Source organism: Pempheris klunzingeri, chromosome 17 (assembly GCF_042242105.1).
Source record: "Pempheris klunzingeri isolate RE-2024b chromosome 17, fPemKlu1.hap1, whole genome shotgun sequence".
NCBI classification, from domain to species: domain Eukaryota; kingdom Metazoa; phylum Chordata; class Actinopteri; order Acropomatiformes; family Pempheridae; genus Pempheris; species Pempheris klunzingeri.
Genome location: NC_092028.1, coordinates 3,151,773 through 3,160,644, shown reverse-complemented (window position 1 = coordinate 3,160,644; position 8,872 = coordinate 3,151,773).

The following is an 8,872-nucleotide window of genomic DNA, read 5'->3' as shown; positions in this document are numbered from 1 at the left end:
TAGCTTGTAGAAAATGAATGAATCAAATATACGGTCCTATTTACTATTGACAGTACAAATGAGGTACAGTCCCAGCTGCAGTAGAAGAAGGAGGAACCTCGGATAAAGTACCTCATCACTAGGCTCCATGATCTGTCTCACACACATGCATAAAGGAAACATAAGTTTAGAGCAAATGCCAATTTAAATTTTTTTTCAGAGAGAGAGTGCATGAAGTGTTGTGCTTTTGAAAAACATTTTACTACAAACATTACATGTTATAATATTAGTGGTTTTCATGCTAATATTATAGCATGTCATTTTTTACATGGGGGGGGGAAACAATCTGTATATATATAATATAAGAAAAGACAGTTTGGAACTTTGAGAAGTGTAGGAAGAGGACTAGAACATACTGTCTAATTATCATATAAAGACAGTCATACTGTAATTCTACTCCTCCTCGCACATTGTTGATGTATGTGATGTGATGTATGTTGTCAAGACAAACCTTTTAAAATAAAGTGAAAAGTACAAAGTAAATGTGAACACAGTTTGCTCAGACTCTATTAGGACATAACCTGATTTAATCCTAGTAGAGAGTTTAGCTCCAAAATAAGAAAATTGACTGAACAACAGGAGAATGTTGTCAGACTCTTTTGACTTCTTTATTTCTTCTTTCTTTGTCTACATTTTGTAGTATTATGTAAAGTTAGTTATGAATGGAACAATGTGAAAACCGTAAGTTTGACTCCAGTGGTGATGTTATTACTTCATTTCAGTTTTTGATGTTAAACGATTCGATCTGAACTGCTGAGATCTAGTTTCAGCAAAGTTCTCATCCGTTTGTTTGGGAATAACAGTGGCAGCAGTGACAAAAATCAGACGCTTATATCCCACTTTAATGCAACATTTTATCCCCTGGAATGTCTTGGGTGAATAATATTCAGTCCTGGAGTCTTTCCACTGCCAGTCTTTCACAAATGGAAGACAAATATATTTCTTGGCCGGCCGTTGTGTTTCAGAGTGAGGTTCTTTTGATTGGTAATATACAGGGCTAATTAGCTTAAGAAAGTGATATAGTTTTTCTGCTGGACTGCTGCTCCCCCTTAACGTCAGCTCAGATTTCCCAGGTGCCTCGCTGTCTGCCAGAGGTAACAAAATAATGGCTCCGCTTGGAAGGCTGTTTTTCAACGTGGTTTTTTTGTGATTTTTAATAGATTACTATTAGAGATATTGGTGTACTCAGGGGAATCCTTGACCCTGAATAGGCTCTTATGTGGTTCCTTCTTTCTCTACACTCTGCTGTGCTAATCAGCTACATTTGGGTGGAAGGCCCTCTGCTCCATTATGTATACAGATTCACATGAAAGCTCAACGTGAAGCAGTTTTATAGAGAGGGAAATCTGGAGGTACCCATTTCTGTTTTCTTTTTCCTCTGTTCACAGATGAAAGAAAATCCTGTTCTTTCCTGTGATGTCAGGACACTGGCTGACATCCCTGCATCCAAACCACAAGTGTCATGGTGTAAGTACACCAGTTAACATCTCAAGTGAGAGGGTATTTGTCACGTTTGTGTTGGTGGGATGAAAAGCCTGCTGTCATAGAGAAGGGAAAGGGGGGGGGGGGGGGGGTCGTGATAATTGTTTAAATCGGTGGTGCGATGGAATGCATTGGTTTTGATGGAAGAAGGTGCCCCAACAATTAAAAGAGCTTTAGACAGAAGTTCAAAACTATTAGATTTGAATCATGATCCATGCCTACGCACCCGTGGTCATGAAGACATTTAGAAGTACATGTAGCAGTAGTTGTGGCTGTCTGTGCGCTCTGACTAAATGCTTTCTGTCCTCCTTTAGTTTTCAGTTATAAAATAATGAACTGTAGTGTTATGAAAATGTTTTTTCTCTATGTTTCATTGTAGATGTTTTCTGTTCATTTCTTCAGTGTTTTTATAACACATTCAACCTCAGTTGCACCACTATAGCCTCTAAAAGAAACAAATGAATCCATGCAGCTGTCTGTTGATACGCATTGAATGTGATAAAGTCATTTTAACCGAGAGAAAAACTTGGATAGATACCAGTTGATTATGTTCTGATGTCTGCCTAACATCCATCTTCAGGCTACACAAGTTACGTAATGCAGTTTTCATTGCAGTCAACAGTAGTAACTGTTCTCTTGCCAGTCCTCAGTCGAATAAATCAAACGCTCAACATTTTGAGGTAATTCAACCTCAGTGAGTGATAATTCATCAAACTGTACTAAGCCTAAGTGCTTATTCAGACGAGTGGTTTCCTATAAAAGGGGGAGTTGTCCTCAGGTGGTGTAATTTAGATATGATCTATGTATGCATTTAGAAAACTACAAGAAGGTTATTCTTTTTTTGCTGCTTTAATTGCCATCTTAATGCTGTTACATCTTAATAAAGATTTTAGTCCTTTGGGAAACAAACAAACCTCAAAATGTATGTTATGTTTGCAGATCTCCGTCCACATAGCAACGCCTGAATAACAGGAAGATGGTTTAATCTCTTCTTCTTCATTCTTTCTCGGATGGCAAACAACTATACTGCAGTTTGAATACTCTGCTCGGTTTCCCTCATCTGCACTAAAACCATGTTCAGAAAACTGAGGTCTTGGGTGTGAAAATTGGTTTGTTAATGTGGACAGAGAGGCCAAAACTGAGAGGAAAAAGAGGAAAAAAGAGCGGCCTGCTGTGGACGCATGAAATGCCGCTCTTACACACGGTAAATATACTTCAACATTGACTTTAAAAGCTGTTTTGCACAAGGCCATTTGGAGACCTGAATCAGACCTAAAAGGCACTTATTTTGGCTTTCTGATCCACATCCACGCGTTTATTCTGTGAAGCTGCTTCCTTACAGTATATGGTTTAAAATGAGAAGCTTTCTCAAAAGCTAGCACTGCGACAATTTCAGTTTGTGGGTTCCAAAAAACATTGACGGGCAGATACGGTTCAATTAAGGTGACCACCTCTTTACAGTGATTCCATTTGTGAATCTAAAAGAAGGCTGAACAGACAACTGCTGCTTGTCTGTGCTAGTATGGATTGGATTGTGTAACAGTAATGCTCGGTAATGCCTGCAATTTGTTTTCCGGGGTGTTTTGTTTTTGTTCATTAAAAATAATTGTGTTTTCTACCGAGCATACCACAGACTGGCACCTCCTCTGAGTCGCAGCTCCTCTCTGGGCCAACATAAGCCCTGCATACCAAGGAGGGACTGCTTGTGTTTACCTCTCCCCACCGGCACAGACCGACGGCAGACTGAGGGTCCTCTCCTTTTTCTTCTGTGGTTTCTGGCAGCCAGCGCCAGATTCCTCCATGTCTATCACTGCAATCAGCAGGCCAGACCCACAGTCAGCCAAGCAGCTTGAAACAAAGCAGCATGAGCTGCTGAACATAAAGTAGGTGAAGCGTTTCTTTTTGGATGCGGAGAGGAAGAATCTGTGCTTTCTCTCTCAGCTTTGTCAGTTTTCCGCTCTTTGTCATTGGAGGATACTTCGTCTTCTCTTTCGTGATAAGCCAAAGTGCAGCATGCACCATTTCCTCCTCAGAAGAGGAACTTGGAGCAGCATAACGTGCCGTACAATATGTTTGAACACCTTAAAACTGTCAGAATAAATATTTTCTCCGTGATTTGTTAGTACTGTGCATGTGTGATTTAGTGTGATTGCTGATTGGCTTCCAAGCTGATTCATCAACTCTGACTAAATTAAACTTCTCAGATCCCACACCTCAAATTACCCCTCCAGCAGAGGATTTTTCTCTTGCCTATCCATCCACATAAAACCGAGGTACGTGCTGATATGCTAAATGTCTTACTCAAATGGCAGAGGGTGTAAAGCATCCAGAAAATAAGGGTGTTGGTTAAAAATGCATGTAATGCAGAGACATGTTTACCGAGGAATGATAAATAGCATGATTTGCGCTGGCACCATCCGAGTGCTTTTCTTGGAGCACAGCTTTACCTTCAGTGATTATTTGGATTAGACTAAATCATACTAATACCCTTCAAGAAACAGCAGAGAAATACTAGACCTGCAGTAAAACAATGTGAAGGTTTGCTCTTTGAAAAATGAAACAAACTTTTGACCTGTGACTGGTGTCGTATTTCTTAAGGTAATCAGTTTGCAAATTTCTAAATAGGTTTGGAAAACTCACACAAGTTTACGTAAAATATTTAATGCCACTATAGTAGCATATTTTATCTGATGATTGTTGTAGGTTTTTGTGGACAAAAGAGACAATGAAATGGTGCTATTAGCACTTAAATTGGTCTGGCTGTCTGCCACACTATACTTTTTCACTGGAACCACGACCACACATTGTGGCTTTAAAAAGTAGCCTGATAATTAGACTAAAGTTTCATTTTGTTTTCACCTCATTCTTCACTCAGACATTTTGGGCATATTGGCAGTTTTCTTGCCCATAACAATCAGTAGTGTGACTGATGTGTCTGTCACGCCACTTTCAGTCAACATGGAAACTGCAGTAGCTGTTGCCAGGAGCAGTAACTTAACATGTGTCAAGCTGGTTGAAGAGATGTCGTGCCTGTAAGTCGAGTTTAAATGACCTGCACCGCAATGGCGATCCTGTGCTTCCCGCTGTTTTTGTGAATTAAAAGCTCCGATTGGTTCACTTGTTTTTTTCATTTGAAATGACATCAATGAGCACATCACCAGAGCTGTTTGAGTCGTTGAAATAATCAGATGTGGGCCGCGATTCAGAGGCCTGGAACAGGCCACTTAAAGGAAATGAACCAAAAATCCAAATGATAAAAAGTGGTTTAAATCCTGTTCCGAAGTTGAGTTCAGAGTTGAGATCCTCAAATGTTGGGCATTATTACCAAATTCTGCAAATACCTTACAGAAACTCCCTTTATGATGAATTACCCCTACCAATATTATTTTTTAACTTTAATCAGTCAGACATGCAGTAAATGTTCAAACGCTGCCCTGTTTGGCCCCCTTCATCCAGTGGTCTTGTGACATAGTCCATAACTTGGCTTGAAATGTTTGAACATGGGCTGATTCTCCCGAGCTCATAATTAGACATAAAGATGAAAAAACGAACTGCAAACAGGTGTTCAGTGGAGTGTCATCCTTTTCTAATCTACATATTTATGTGCTCTGACTCTTCCACAGATAATCCTGCACTGGTAATGTCAGTTTTTTTCTTTCAGTGTTTTATTCAGCCTCAGGCAGCACTTCAGCCTGTGGTTCGTTGCATGCTGCATTTCACCTCCGTAATTATCAAATTAACCAAGAATGGCATTGTGCTACAGTGTGTGTAGACACCAAGGAAGAAAAAGTGTTTTATGAAATGTGTGTAGTTATGAATCTCCGTCTCCACTGCTATTTTGGCTCCAGTAACCCTGCTCTCTCTATTGAGCAGCGAAACTGTTTTAAGAGAAATGTTTGTTATTTCACACCAAGCGATCGGAGCCAGCAGTAAACCCGTCTGTGAACTTAAGTGCTCTTCTATAAACTTCTCAACAGCGTATTCCCCAGTAAAAAACAAATGCTGTGCTGGACAGAGATGGATAGGGGGCATTTTGGGACCAATAAACCCAAAATACACAAATAGCTCAAATGAGATGTCCCATTGTAGCCTGCAGACTGATTTACTGATTCCCAGAATCAAAGGCCAGTCACCCCCATACCGTGGCGTTTCACAAACAAAGTGGGAGTCGGGGGAGGACACACAATGGCTGTGACAATATTACTGTTATTATCATTCCGCTGTTGTTCACTCCACACTATCAAATCACTGGTAATAGATATAATTCATGTGCTGCTGCAAGAAATGCCCCTTTTTAAATTTGGCTCCTGAAAACTCATAATGCAATGCTTTAACCATAAAAAGCAAAACGTTAACCTGAGATTGCGCATTTGAGCTTCAAACCTGCTGAGCTCTCTTTGCGGCTTAAAAAAAAATCAGCCGAATGAAAGATGAAGCTCCCTTCCACCTTGCCTTAACCTGATCTCTCTATGTAACGGCAGTAATGAGCAGTAATGACTGCACATCCTCTGCCCACTTTCCCGTAATGCACTTAGATATGATTGAATCCTGCTCTTCGTCGGCCCTTTTCAGACACGTGCCTGAAAAACTACCCCATTACAAAGCCAGTTAACTGCAGTAATCCGGGCTGTGGCAGGAGCACATCTTGCAGTATCATTAATGCCACTACTCATTACTGCTTTGCCCTTGAATCCACACACACCGGCGGGAATCGAAAGTGTTTAATGGCTGCAGCCATGGCAATAGAAATCCTGCCTCTTTCACTTTTTCCTGGACAAATGCATCTTAATCGGCTGCGCTGCACGCTTGCACTCAGCTGTGTCAGTTACAGAGCAGAATCATGACCACATTGTTTTTTGTTATTTTTATTTTCACATTGGCTCAGCAATATACTCTGAACTTCTGCATCCACAAACAGAATGGAGCTAACAAAATGAGAAGTGTGTACATAAATTATTCAATTTACCTCAATTTAATCTGGTTATTTTATCACAGTGTTTTTGGAATCAGCAGATAGGCTGTGGTCCGGACTCTCTTCCTGAGCTTGGCATGTAACACCTCTGCCGCTGTTAACTTTGTGTTTGTAATTAGTTTAATTCTACAGTTATTAAGCTGTCTCACAAATACTGACAGGAATTCGAGCTGCAGACTGGATTCTCACACAGCTTGCTATTCAGGCTTGTCTGGATGAGTCTGGTGCCACGGTTCTTAACGTGGGATGATTCCACATGTTGTAGTTTGTGTTAGCTCGGCAGCTCTAAACTTTCAGTGGCGCGCACACACACGCTTCAAAATAAGGATCCATACACAGTCACTAGCAGGCTGAACTGTACAAATATTGTGAGAGGAAAACGCTCACGCTTTGAACACCAAATTTCACAAGGATCTGAAGTCTGAGCTTGTTTAAAGGAAATTTAAATAGACTTTGGTCAGAGCCTTAAGTTGAGGCCTCTTTTTGTAATAACATCAGCTCCTTCCATGTTCACTGTACCATGATGTACATCCAAGCCAGCCCCCTTTATCTCCACATGCATATTTCTTCACTCTATTGAATTTGAGTTACTGATACCTTTCTGACTCTCAGATTAGACAATAATTTTAATGTTATCATTGCCTTCTTGCATAAGATATATACCGAGGGATGAGTATCATTTGACATTTTTTGATACCAGTGCCAATAAGATACTAGAGTTTCTGTACAGATACATAATAGTAATTTCACTATATTACCTTGAGATCTCAACATTTTTCCCCCTACAAAAGCCTCTTTTATTTACCAAAGGATGCCAGCGTTGACCAAGCAATGTTGAATGTCTAAACACAAGCAGCCACACAACATCTGTACTTGAATAAAATCAAGATTTAAATCAGGACTCATATAATCAGAACAAGTGAACAAGATGAATATGACCAGCTTTTGGAAGTTGTATCTTAGTCAGTGCCCACACCTATGCTACTGCGAAGCTAGAATTATTGTGCAACATGATAAAAAGTTTAAATATAGACATGGGAAGAGCATTTGGTTTCAATACAAGCTATGTTACAATATTACGGATCAGTTCTTGCCATTTTACAATGAATTTCCACTTATGGTTCCACTTATGTTGTGTGAAAGTGAAACTGGTTAAAAAGTCTTTTTCTAGAAATGGAAATAGGGATGTAAATAATGATCATTTTAAGTGATTAACCAGTTAATTGCCAAGCAATAGTGAAAATTCCCATTGGTTTACAGAGCCCAGTGTGACATCTTCACAGTTACAGTAAAATAAAGAGAAAAGCAGACGTTTCTTGAAGCCAGTGAATGCTTAGCATGTTTGCTAAATATTTTACTTAATGGTGAATTGATTATCAAACTTTATGTTGGCGAATCAATTAATTGTTTCAGCAATGAAAAGACCATAAATGAGACCATGCGTTCTCTCAGAATTCTTTCATAGATAGATAGATAGATAGCTACTACTACAACTTTATTGATCCCCCAGGGGAAATTCTGGAATTTCCTGGTCTGTCTGTAATCTAAAGAGGGATTCAATGTGCAGTGACTGTTTCCTAAACACAGTCAGGAAAAAGGCAGCGCTTCAGATGAATTAATTTAGTGTTTTTCTTTCTCCTCCATTTCTTTTTCATGTTCTAATTGACCATCTTTTTCTCCTCGAGTACTGTAATGACCGGTAGTGTTTATTTTAAGCAAGCATTGATCTGACAGATAAGTACATCTTTGAAGTGACAGGGTGTTCATCATTTCCTCGAACAATATACGACACTGATTATACGTGCCACTGTATAATCTGAACTCTTTAAGTGGTTTACCTGCCGCCTGCCCCGAGCGCTGGTCCGGATTCAAAGTGGATTGAGAGGAGCAGCTTTGCCCTTTTGTAGTCCCCAGAGAGGCAGAGGTGGACAGGGCTTTGTTTAGTCTAACCTTTGTGTGTTTCTTCTGCTCATTTAAGCCTTTGGAGACGCCAATCTCAGAGTGTCTGAATGACCGACAGCACATCATTCACTCTCAGCTCCCCAGAGCCTCCATCTACCGCTAAACCTCAGCTTCTCAGTGAGGGCCACTGACCTACAGTCAACAGCCAGGGATAGACTACACCGTCAGAGGCATGTCATCTGGCCAAATCTATCGTAGGATGCAGTTTATCAGATTATTACTGGTTTATGTTAAGAAATCATCCATAGAATTGTTATTTAAATCTGACTTCCCATCATTGTGAGATTATTTAAAAGTACTTCCAATGGAGTCAAGTACTGTCTTTTCCAAGACAGTACTTGAGTTTCCAATATCAATCAGCATAATCAAGCATCAAACAGGAGCTGCTTATTTCTTGAGCTACCATATTCCACTTGT